The sequence below is a fragment of the Cervus elaphus genome, chromosome 17, assembly GCF_910594005.1.
Source record: "Cervus elaphus chromosome 17, mCerEla1.1, whole genome shotgun sequence".
Classification (NCBI taxonomy): domain Eukaryota; kingdom Metazoa; phylum Chordata; class Mammalia; order Artiodactyla; family Cervidae; genus Cervus; species Cervus elaphus.
Window position 1 is genome coordinate 14249305 of NC_057831.1, and position 13205 is coordinate 14262509.

At 41.0% G+C, this 13205-nt stretch overlaps 1 pseudogene; it reads left to right on the forward strand.

The window, feature by feature from the left end:
• The first annotated feature begins 325 nt into the window (after positions 1-325).
• On the forward strand, positions 326-846 carry LOC122673234 (annotated as a pseudogene).
• Positions 847-13205: the final 12359 nt, after the last annotated feature.

A 13205-nucleotide genomic window follows, 5' to 3' on the forward strand; every position in this document is an offset into this window, starting at 1 on the left:
ACCCGGGCACAGGGCGAGCACCGGGGCTGGGTGTCCAGGACTGTGCCCCAGTGCATTGCAATCTCAGGTGGGAAACTTACGTGTGCGTGAGGCCAGAGCTCTGCACGGGGCCAGGAAAGGCCAGGCAACCACAACACATCTGTGGGCTAGATGAGAAGCCCAGATGAACTTAAGGACGCTAGCATGGGATTCTTAGTTTTTCAAGTCCTCTGAAAAGCAAAGGACTTAATAACTTGCTTCAATATCATTTAATATTGACTGAAATGTGAACCAGATGGTATTACAGCCATGGAAGAAAATCCAAGTTTATAGAAGAACCTAATGGATGAACACCCAGTCTGCACCAGTATTTTATTTGTACTCCCTCTTCCAGCCTTTGGGGACCTCTTTGCCCGACTTCAGAACTATTGCTAGGAGCTCAGAAGTGGTGACTCTGGAAAAGGAGCACTGTTATGCCATGCACAGGAAAACTTCCTGTGACAAACGCCCCCTGCTTGTCTCAGGAAGGTCCTGGATTCTCTGAATGGGACTACTGAAACCCACAGAGGAAGGCGCTTTTCAGGTAACCCTCACAGCAGAAACCTATGCTTGACATGTGTCTTGGAGGAGAAAGGAATTATACTTGCTCTTGGCTCAGCATCATTGTATCTCCAGCCTGTTTTTGGTTTTATTTGGCAGTGACATTGCAGATAAACTCCATTTCTTGAATGACAGGATATATACATAGGAAAAAGATATCATTATGATATTTGGTTACCCAACTTCCTTCAAATGTCAAGTCCAGAAATGTCCAAGTTATCCCAGACAGAACATTTTCAGAATTCTAGACAATATTGTGATAAATGACATCAAAGTCTCAAGCTTTATAATTATAAAAGACTCTCCTCTTCATTCCCCAAGTGAAACTGCAAAATACAGCAAATTGAGCTAATATTTTTATAATCCAACTCAGAGGAAAGATGCCATTGCCAGCTGTTTTATTCATCTTAACTTGTGCATTATGAATAAATTTTACAATTTTTTTTCTGTTAAAAAAAAACAAAGATGATCACCTTGATGGAGGTTTGGAGTATCTCAGGAGGGAGAAGCCAGAAGTGGGATATTGATAGGTTTCAAAGTTTGGGATCAATTGGTTTAGGGCAGGTCATTCAAGGTGAAGAAGTACTTGAGACAGGCAAAGTAGGTGCTAGATCAGTCTAGGAGACTTATATGTAAGTGAAAGGGAAGATCTTGAAGCAAATTCTTGATATGTAAGATGTTGTAACATTTGAGCTATTTACCCAGGTGACAAGACCATTATATCTTAACAAAAAATCTGTGGGAATTTCCTAAAGCAAACCATAAAATTACTTCTTGATTTACACCCATGCTTTTCCAAGTCAAAGTTTTCCTGGAACAGACAACAAAATTGTGGTCCACAATACTTAGTTAAGTCCCATTGACACAAGGTCTCAGTTCTCACTATTCTAGCTAACCAGTCCCTGCTCTACCATGATATGGGTACCACAGAGTGGCTTTTAATTGAAATGTTGCCAAACCAACAGGAACAACAACCAAACTTGTGAAGAGGACATTCCTCATCCAGAGATCTAAGATTTGGGGGGTGCATTGATTGAAAATTCCCTGGGGAGGAAGTAGAGGTATTCTGTGTTTAGAAAGAAGTTTGAATGTGGATACTGGCTGCCCACATAGGTAGAACAAGCAGGAAACACTTAACTGATCATCACAAATTTTGTGCTTCCCTTCCATTGCCTAGAATCATCACAGTGAAGCAGCTGCCCAGCTGGAGGCCACACTTCCCATCTTCCTGTGAGGGTAGGTGGAGCCTTGGGACTGGTCCCAGGAATGTGAGTGCAGTGAGACTGGAGGTGAGGCAGCTTACTTCAAACTAGAAATCTGTGAAACAGATGTGAATTCTCCATTTTCTCTTTCTCCATCTGGCACTGAAGGAAACGCATTTTCGAACTCCAGGGAAAGGCCAAGCTACAAGGGGAAGATGCCTAAATGTCTGAATCTACACCTGAAAAGCTGCCCACAGACCAGAGGTTCTCTCTGTGGCCTTTTAGGCAAGGTAGATATAAGCTTCTCTTGGGTTAAGCCAGAGATGTGGTAGCATATTTATAATGGTGCCGGTGGTTTAGTCGCTAAGTCGTGTCCGACTCTTGCGACCCCATGGACTGTAGCCCGCCGGGCTCCTCTGTCCATGGGATTCTCCGGGCAAGAATACTGGAGTGGGTTGCCATTTCCTTCTCCAATATTTATAATAGTGGGTAGTATTGTTCTAACTAATGCATGGGGCTTATTATAAAAGATGGAAAATATATATCAATAGCAATATTTGATACATTCATTTCAAAAGCAGTACAAGCACATATGTATGGAATAATCATGCCATTGTTGTAACAACCACCATCTATACAAACAGAAGAAACATGGAAGAATATTGAATAAAATATTAATAAACATGTCTGAATACTGATATTACTGATAATTCCTGTCATAGTTTATGCTTTTCTGAATTTTCCAAATGCTCTATAATATTTTTGACATAAGGAAAAAGTCTTTTTTTTTAAGAATTTTTTCTATTAATAACTAGATGTGAGTATCTCTAAGACATAAACCATTACTATTATGTCCTGGCACATAGTAGGTTCTCAACAAATATCTACTTAATAATAATACTTAATAATAATAATAATTAATAATGAAGCTCTCATACAGTGGCTTTGAGTTTCCCAGGGGTTGGTGATAGAAGTGGAGGGTTACACACATGCTTTTTCAGAGCTGTGCTTGAAGATGTTCTTTTTTCAATGAAGAGCAACTTTATGAGTAAGTCATTTTTTGAGTGATTGGAAAGTAATAACAAAGTGAACTTTACTCAGGCATGGGTTTTTTTTTTTTTTTTATTAGTTGGAGGCTAATTACTTCACAACATTTCAGTGGGTTTTGTCATACATTGACATGAATCAGCCATGGAGTTACACGTGTTCCCCATCCCGATCTCCCCTCCCACCTCCCAGGCACGGTTTTAAAAGTGTGAGGCTGAAACAACGGCTTTCCAGGCATGCCTGACCTAATCCTGCTGTGACTCACGGTTGAGAACCCTCACCGGCGTAAGCAGTCAGTTCCTGAAACCGCCTGGGATCAGAGTGAAGCTGCCAGCCGCGGGGTTTTCTCCCCAGGGGAATGGTGAAGTGCCATCCAGTTCTGGCTCCCTCTGAAAACATGCCTTCCATCACCATAGCAGCAAGACTGATCATCTCATTCTGATTAAAGAGGTCTCTGCTCTCAATTCTGGGAGGGTAAAATCAGTACTTCCAGACAAGGGATGAGTCACTGTTTTGGGCCTCATTAACATAGTATAGCCCTTATGTCTGCTAACAACCAGGTATTAAAAAAAAAAGAATTCAGTTAAACAAATGAGTAAAATGGGGCAGCCAGGCAGTGAGAATTACGGCAAATAACTCCATATCTCAACTTTGTATTGGATGAAGGAAAGGTCAACTAAAAAACAAGACAAAACCCACAATTCTAGAAAGCTACATCAACCTTTTAAATACACAGTCCAAGCTCTTTAAAGAGGCAGAGCCATCTGGCTGTGAGAAGAAATTGTTGATTTAAACATATACTTACCTCTGAAGGACAAACAAGGTTGTTATCATGAAGGGTTCCCAGTTGAATATGCCTCTACAGAAGGGATTTGGAGTTAGAAGAGAGACTGTGTCTTGCTGCTGCTGAAATGGAGGGTTGAGTGGACAGGAAATGGGAAGCCCAGTAACAGCTTTGTGACGAGAGGAGTCAGTTAGGAACATTCAGAAGCACCTTTGTGGCTTTTGGAACAGTAGGTATGTTGTTAAATAAAAGAAGATACATGAAAGAGACAGGGCTAGACATAAGAAAATGCAACTGTTCAGTTCAAATTTGACTAAATAAGGATATGTGATCACTTTCCCAGGGTTAAATACAGACACACAGCATAGAAAATACAGAGTTCAAACTAGCAAACCCCTACCCTAACCCCTACAAAAATGTACAGGCAACCTTCATCACAAGTAGTTAATTGAAGCCCCATTTTTTTTCTTGCAAAGATGACACTCTAAAATTTTATAATCTCTAATACAGTAACTGTGCCAGTATTATCATATGCAAGCCCTTCCTGATTATTCTGGTTATAAAGACGCTGTCTTGTGGACTGAGATGGCAGCAGCAAGACTCTTCATTAGGATGAAAGGAGAGGCTAATAATTTGTCAACAGAAGTTATGACGAGCTAGGAGCATCTTTAAAGAGTCCATGTGAACATGATCTCATTCTTAAAGACAGTACAACAGAGAACTATTTGGTAAAAGGACAGAAAAGCTAAGAAAAAGAGATTCCATCCAGGATGGTGCTGAGAGCTGTCATATACATGTGTGAGGGTCCCCTAAGGTCGAAGACACACAGTGAATGGACACCAGTAAGTTCTCAGTTGCTTTGACAAAAGTTATCTCAATGTCTCAAAACAAAGCACCGGAAGAAATCCAATAAACAAAATAGATTCAGGCTCCAGAGACCTCTAACAAAATGTGGTTACTGAGGAGATAATACCCAAATGTGAATTGTAAACTAAACAAGTGCAGGAATAAAGAGCCAGTGACTATATTTAGTCTGAAATGTACTAGTCAATTGAATTTCACATTTCCTAAAGCAGTCTGACTTTGCCTGAGTTGAACAGATATACAATTTCCCACAGAAAAAACCACAGCAGTTAAAAATAAGACTGCATATTAACAAGATGGGATTGATGGCAAAATGCTTGTAGAGATGATAAAATCCATGGTACCTCAGGTCTACTAACAGCCCGTTGTCCATGTAAGGGCTACTGGCAACCTCTTACTTCACTTCCTGGGATATCTACCTTGTCAAGGAAATTCAGATAGCTAATTGCTTATCTGAATTATTTAGATAAGCATTTAACTTATGTTTATTTACCTTATATACAGAGTACATCATGCAAAATGCCAGGCTAGATGAAGCACAAGCTGGAATCAAGATTGTCAGGAGAAATATCAATAACCTCAGATACACAGATGACTCCACCCTTATGTCAGAAAGCGAAGAACTGAAGAGCCTCTTGATGAAAATGAAAGAGGAGAGTGAAAAGGCTGGCTTGAAACCCAACATTCAAAAAATACAGATCATGGCATCTGGTCCCATCACTTCATGGCAAATAGATGGGCAAACAATGGAAAGAGTGGCTGACTTTATTTTCTTGGGCTCCAAAATCACTGCAGATGGTGAATGCAGCCATGAAATCAAAAGATGCTTTCTCCTTGGAAGAAAAGCTATGACCAACCTAGACAGCACATTAAAAATCAGAGACATTACTTTGTCATGAGCAGATGTGAGAGTTGGACTATAGAGAAAGTTGAGCACTGATGAATTGATGCTTTTGAACTGTGGTGTTGGAGAACTCTTGAGAGTCCCTTGGACTGCAAGGAGATCAAACCAGTCAATCCTGAAGGAAATCAGTCCTGAATATTCATTGGAAGGACTGATGCTGAAGGTGAAACTCCACCTGATGCAAAGAGGTCTATTTTTGCTTTGTTTTTTGATTTTCACTTTTAGTCACATTGCCATTAGATATGTAAGGATCTCTTTTTCTGAAATCTCTCATCTACTTTTAACCAAGGATTATAAAATGGCACCATTCAGAATATCTCAGTTTTATGATTTGAAAGCAATTCTGGAATCAATGGACCAGAGATAGGAAGGACTCATGATCTTCATCATCAAGTGATCACTGTCATTATTTCTCAATAACATCCCCATCCAGAATGTGCCATGTTGGACTGCCAAGAAAATGACAATGAGATGGAACTGGAGCACAAGATATTTATTGGGAACCAACGCCTATGAAGGAAAGGAGAAGAATTAGATCTGGGGATAGGAAGAAGCCAAACTACAGTGGACTGCCAGCAGACCTTGGCCAACCAGACTAGAAATTCTTGAGCAAACATGGCCTGTCAAGAGTGTCACACATTGACCTGAAATGCCTGGTCTTTATATTCCTTTCTGGTCAGTTGTTCTATATGGGCTGTCCTGGGAAGGGCATGGACTTAAGTGAGGAGTTTCTTTGCCAATGAGGCAAACTTCGAAGGAGCTGACAGATTATCAAGTTGTCTGGTAATCACACTTCCCACAAACTGAGTGGCAAATTTTTCTTCAAAAGGCATCTGGACAGTGCTTCTTCACATTTATCAAAGGAAAATTTTGAATTTCCTCTTAAAAATGGTCATGACTCATATGTCCACACAAATATTTATAACAGTACCAAAGAGGAAGCAACCCAAATGAGTGGATAAATACAACGTGGTGTATCCATCCAAAGGAATATCACTTGGCAATGAAAAGGAGTTAAGTGCTGACAGATGCTACAACATGGAACCTTGAAAACATAATGCGAAGTGAAAGAAGCCAGTCATAAAAGACCAGAGCAGAGCGATAAGAACAAGATGGCAGAGTAGAAGGACGTGCCCTCATCTTCTCCTGCGAGAACACCAAAATCACAACTAGCTGCTGTACAACTATCACAGGAGAATGTTGGAATCCACCAAAGAAAGATACCCCACATCCAAGAGCAAAGGAGAAGTCACAACAAGACGGTAGGAGGAGCACAATCACATTTAAAATCAAACTTCATACCCACCAGAGGACGAGATGGTTGAATGGCATCACTGATTCAAAGGACATGAGTTTGAGCAAACTCTAGGAAATAGTGAAAGACAGTGAAGCCTGGCATGCTGCAGTCCATGGGGTCTCAAACAGTTGTACACAATTGAGCAATTAAACAACAACAAAATACCCGCCAGAGATGCTTGTAGGGCACAAACAAAATCTTGTGCGCATAAGGACCCAGGGAAAGGAGAAACTACCCACCCAAAAAGATGGAGCCAGACCTGCCTGAGAGTGCTTGAGGGTCTCCTGCGGAGGCACAGGTCAGCAGTGGGCTGCCACGGCGACAGGAACTCTAGCAGGAGCAGTCCTGGGAGATGCAGTGGGTGGCATATGTCCTCTTGACGAAGGTCACCGTTAGCCCCACTGTAGAGCTGCCAGGGGGGCGATCCACAAACTGAAGAGCAATTATACGAAAGGAGTTCTCACACTGTTGTGAAAGTTGTAGGCCCCTCAACAGACTTCCCAACCTCGGGATTCAGCAAGGGACTGAGAACCCCAGGGAATCTGACTTTGAAGGTCACTGGATTTGATTACACAACTTCCACAGGCCTGGGGAAACAGAGATGCTTGGACGCACAAACAAAATCTTGTGCGCCCCAGAACCCAGGACAAAGGAGGGGTGACCCCATAAGAGACTGTGCCAGGCTTGCCTGTGAGTTCTGGGGAGTCTCCAGAGGAGGTGTGGGCCAACAGGGGCCTGCGGAAGGGTCAGGGGCACAGGCAACAGGAGTCCTGGGTGGGAGGTGCAGCAAGCTGACCTAAGTCTTTTGCAGGAGGTAGCCTCAGGCCAAACTACAGGGAGGGAACATAGCCCCACCCACCAGCAGAAAATTGGATTAAAGATTTACTGAGCATGAACTTGCCCACCAGAGCAAGACCCAGTTTTCTCCACAACCAATCCCTCCCATTAGAAAGCTGCACAAGCCTCTTATCCTCATCCATCAGAGGGCAGACAGAATGAAAACCACAATCACAGCAAACTAACCAAAATGATCACATGGACCGCAGCTTTGTATAACTTAATGAAACTATGAGCCATGCACTGTAGGATCACCCAAGACGGACGGGTCATGATGGAGAGTTCTGACAAAATGTGGTCCACTGGAGAAGGGAATGGCAAACCACTTCAGCATTCTTGCCTTTAGAACTTCATGAACAGTGTGAAAAGGCAAAAAATTATGGCACTGAAAGATGAACTCCCCAGATCGGTAGGTGTCCAACATGCTACCGGAGAAAAGAAGGGAAACAGCCCCAGAAGAAATGAAGAGAGTGAGCCAAAGTGGAAACAAGAGTTGTGGATGTGACTGGTGGTGAAAGTAATGTGACTGAAGCTATTTAGAATAATGTTACACAGGAGCTTGGAATATTAGGTCCATGAATCAAGGTAAATCAGACATGGTCAAATGCAAGATGGGAAGAGCAAACATCAGCCTCTTAGGAAACAGTGAACTCAAATGGATGGGAACGGGCAAATTCAATTCAGATGGCCATTATACCTACTACTGTGGACAAGAATCTCTTAGAAGAAATGAAGTAGCCTTCATAGTCAACAAAGCTGTCTGAAATGCAGTGCTTGGATGCAATCTCAAAAATGACAGAACGATCTCGGTTCATTTCCAAGGCAAACCATTCAACATCACAGTAATCCAACTCTATGCCCCAAACACCAACATCAAAGAAACTGAAGTTGAACATTTCTGTGAAGATCTACAACACCTTCTAGAACACCAAAGGGGGAAAAAAAATTGTCCTTTTCATCACAGGGGACTGGAATGCAAAAGTAGGAAGTCAAGAGATACCTGGAGTAACAAGCAAGTTTGGCCTTGGAGTACAAAATGCTGCTGGGCAAAGGCTAACAGAGTTTTGCCAAGAGAATGCACTAGTCATAGCAAACAGCCTCTTCCAACAACACAAGAGATCACTCGACATAGATATCACCAGGTGATCAACACCAAAATGAGTTGATCAACACCAAAATAAGATTGATTATATTCTTTGCAGCCAAAGATGGAGAAGGTCTATACAGTCAGCAAAAATTAGACCGGGAGCTGACTGTGCTCACATAAACACCTTATTGCAAAATTCAGACTTAAATGGAAGAAAGTAGGGAAAACACTAGGTCATTCAGGTGTGACCTAAATCATATCCCATATCACAGTGGAGGTAACAAATAGATTCAAGGGATTAGATCTGATAGTCAGAGTGCTTGAAAAACTATGGACGGAGGTTTGTAATATTGTACAGGAGGTGGTAAGCAAAACCACCCCCAAGAAAAAGAAAGGCACAACGGTTGTCTGACGAAGCTTTACAAATACCTGAGAAAAGAAGAGAAGTGAAAGGGGAAGGAGAAAGGGAAAGATATGCCCATATGAATGCAGAGCTCAAGAGAAAAAGAAGGAGAGATGAGGTCTTCTTAAGTGAACAATGTAAAGAAATAGAGGAAAACAATAGAATGAGAAAGACTAGAGATTTCTTCAAGAAAACTAGAGAAACTAAGGGAACATTTTATGCAAAGACAAGCATGATGAAGGAAAGAAATGGCAAGGAGGACCTAACGGAAGCAGAAGAGATTAAGAAGAGATGGCAAGAATACACAGAAGAACTGTACAAAAAAGATCTTCATGACCTATATAACCATGACGCTGTGGTCACTGACTTAGAGCCAGACAACCTTGAGTGCAAAGTCAAATGGGCCTTAGGAAACATCACTACAAACAAAGCTAGTGGAGGTGATGGAATTCCAGTTGAGCTATTTCAATTACTAAAAGATGATGCTGTGAAAGTGCTGCACCCAATAAGCCAGCAAACAGAAAATTCAGCACCAGCCACAGGACTGGAAAAGGTCAGTTTTCATTCCAATCCCAAAGAAGGATATTACCAAATAATGCTCAAACTACCACACAATTGCACTCATCTCACACGCTAGTAAAGTGATGCTCAAAATTCTCCAAGCTAGCCTTCAACAGTACATGAACCGTGAACTTCCAGATGTTCAAGCTGGATTTAGAAGAGGCACAGGAACCAGAGATCACATTGCCAACATCTGAGTGGATCATAGAAAAAGTAAGGGAATTCCAGAAAAATATCTACTTCTGCTTCATTGACTACACAAAAGCCTTTGACTGTGTGGATCACAACAAACTGTGGAACATTCTGAAAGGGATGGGAATACCAGACCCCCTGACCTGCCTCCTGAGAAACCTGTGTGCAGGTCAAGAAGCAACAGTTAGAACTGGGCATGGAACAACAGACTGGTTCCAAATTGGGAAAGGAGGATGTCAAGGCTGTATATTGTCACCCTGCTTATTTAACATATGCAGAGTACATCATGAGAAATGCCAGGCTGGATGAATCACAAGCTGGACTCAAGATTGCCAGGAGGAATATCAATAACCTCAGATATGCAGATGATACCACCCTTATGGCAGAAAGCAAAGAGGAACTAAAGAGCCTCTTGATGAAGGTGAAAGAAGAGAGTGAAAAAGCTGGCTTTGCAACTAAACATTCAAAAAACTAAGATCATGGCAAATAGATGGGGAAACAATGGAAACAGTGCCAGACTTTATTTTTCGGGGCTCCAAAATCACTACAGATAGTGACTGTAGCCAAGAAATTAAAAGATGCTTGCCCCTTGGTAGAAAAGCTATGAGAAACCTAGATGACATATTAAAAAGCAGAGACATCACTTTCCTGACAAAGGTCCATCTAGTAAAGCTATGGTTTTTCCAGTAGTCATGTACGGATGTGAGAGTTGGACCATAAATGCTGAGAGCCTAAGAACTGATGCTTTCAAACTATGGTGCTAGAGAAGACTTTTGAGAGTCCCATTTTTGGGGGGCTCCAAAATCACTGCAGATGGTGATTGCAGCCATGACATTAAAAGACACTTACTCCTTGGAAGAAAAGTTATGACCAACCTAGACAGCATATTAAAAAGCAGAGACATTACTTTGCCAACAAAGGTCCATCTGGTCAAGGCTATGGTTTTTCCAGTGGTCATGTATGGATGTGAGAGTTTGACTGTAAAGAAAGCTGAGCGCCGAAGAATTATGCTTTTGAACTGTGGTGTTGGAGAAGACTCTTGAGAGTCCCATGGACTGCAAGGAGATCCAACCAGTCCATCCTAAAGGAGATCAGTCTTGGGTGTTCATTGGAAGGACTGATGCTGAAGCTGAAACTCCAGTACTTTGGCCACCTCATGCGATGAGTTGACTCATTGGAAAAGACCCTGATGCTGAGAGGGATTGGGGGCAGGAGGAGAAGGGGACGACAGAGGATGAGATGGCTGGATGGCATCACTGACTCGATGGTCATGGGTTTGAGTAAACTCCGGGAGTTGGTGATGGACAGGGAGGCCTGGTGTGCTGTGATTCATGGGGTCACAAAGAATCAGAAACGACTGAGCGACTGAACTGAACTGAACTGGACAGCAAGGAGATCAAACCAGTCAGTCCAAAGGAAATCACTCCTTAACATTCATTGGAATACTGATGCTGAAGCTCCAATACTTTGCCTACCTGATGTGAAGAGCCAACTCACTGGAAAAGAGCCTGATGCCAGGGAAGATTGAAGGCAGGAGGAGAAGCGGGCAACAGAGCAAGAAACAGTTGCTCAATGGATGTGAGTTTGAGCAAACTACTCCGGAAGATAGTGAAGGACAGGAAAGTCTGGCATGCTGCAGTCCACAGGTTGCAAAGAGTCTGACACGACTGAGTGAATGAACAGTAATGACAACAGAAGATCACATATGGTATGATTTCTTTTATATAAATATCTGGAATAGGCAAATCTATATAAATGGAAAGCAGATCAGTGGTTGCTTAGGACTTTGGTTGGAGCAGGGGAGGAAAATGACTGCTAATATGTATGAAGTTTCTTTTGGGGTTGAAAAAATATTCTAAACTTAGATGGTTGTGATGCACGACTCTGTAAGTACACTAAAACCATCCAATTTACTATTTTAAACCAATGAATTTTATAGTCTGCTATGTAGATTTCAATAAGATGTTTTAAAAAGGGTCACCACTAAAGTGTGGTAGGCAAATGTACTTGTTTTTCCTCTGAATATAGTCAATTAATCATCATTACGATCAGCAACATCATCATTATCATCATGGATATTTACAGGCACTCATCTAAAATGCATTGCATCCATTATCTCATTTCTATATCAACGAACAATTATTTGCTTTCCCACTTTTGAGGAATTGAGGGAAGGGATATTAATAGTTAGGGAGCATGGGGCTGACATATGCATACTACTCTATTTAAAATAGATAATCGAGGTCCTATCATACATGTAGCATAAGGAACTCTGCACAATATTATGCAGCAGCCTGGATGGGAGGGGAGTTTGGGGAGAACTAACACACGCATAGGGATGGTATGGCTGAGCGCCTTTGCTGTCCAGCTGAATCTATTACAACACTGTTAATCCGCTATGCTCCAATATAAAGTAAAAAGTTCAAAAGCACCAGACTTTAGTGATACATTAGCTATAGACGTGACAAAAAGGGAGCTGTCATGACTTTAATATTTCTGAAACTCTGTGTGCATTTCTACGTTAAGGTAGGGATATTTTTCAGTTAATTTTTTTTTTGGACTGCTGCTTACTTTGGATTTTTTGTTGTTGCTGCTGTCATTATTGATTTTGCTCCATCTGTTCTATCTTCTTGGCTTATAGACCAAATCTCTTTTGTCTTTCATGTCTGTCATCTCTTCTACCTTATAATAACAATTTCCCTGTTCATTAAAATCACTTATTCACTTTACCACTTTATGTATGATAAAATTTAGGTTTAGAGAGAACTGAGTAATTTGTCCAGGACTACAGTTAGTGATATCAAAACTATGGTTCAATTTCTTTCTGATTTCAGACTTGTTTAATGAGTGAGTACATTATCTGTGTTGTAGAAATAGAACAAAACACACATGTTGACATAGTGGCACTGTCCTAAAATTAACTTTGTATGATGATATGATGATTTCACATTTTACACGCCCTGTCCTCCATGAGGTTTAAGAGAATTTAAATCATATTTTCTAACTATTCATTTTGATTTTATTTGGATAATCAAGTTTTAATCTAGTTCTTTACTTTGGGAAGTAGATTACCACCCAACTAGCATAGTAAAATTATTATTCACTGAAATCCAAAAATCTGGAGAATTTAGGCAGTGGTTCAATGTTTCCAATTGAAGATATTAAATTTTCTTTGCATGTAGGTATAATAAACTCTACAAGTAGACAAATGGACTTACAAAGGTAAGGTATATGTACCAACAAGTTGTTGGATTTGTACAAACTTTTAGACTATTTTTTTCTTTAGACAGTTTCAAAATTTTGAGGCATGGCATGGGCAGATATTGTACACTAAGATTCAATATGCCAGAAAGTAGGACTGCAAATGACTTAATGAATATAGTCTAAAAAAATATGCCCTGATACTTTATTAAAGGTGTTAGGGTTATTTGTGATGTTTCTTCAGTTA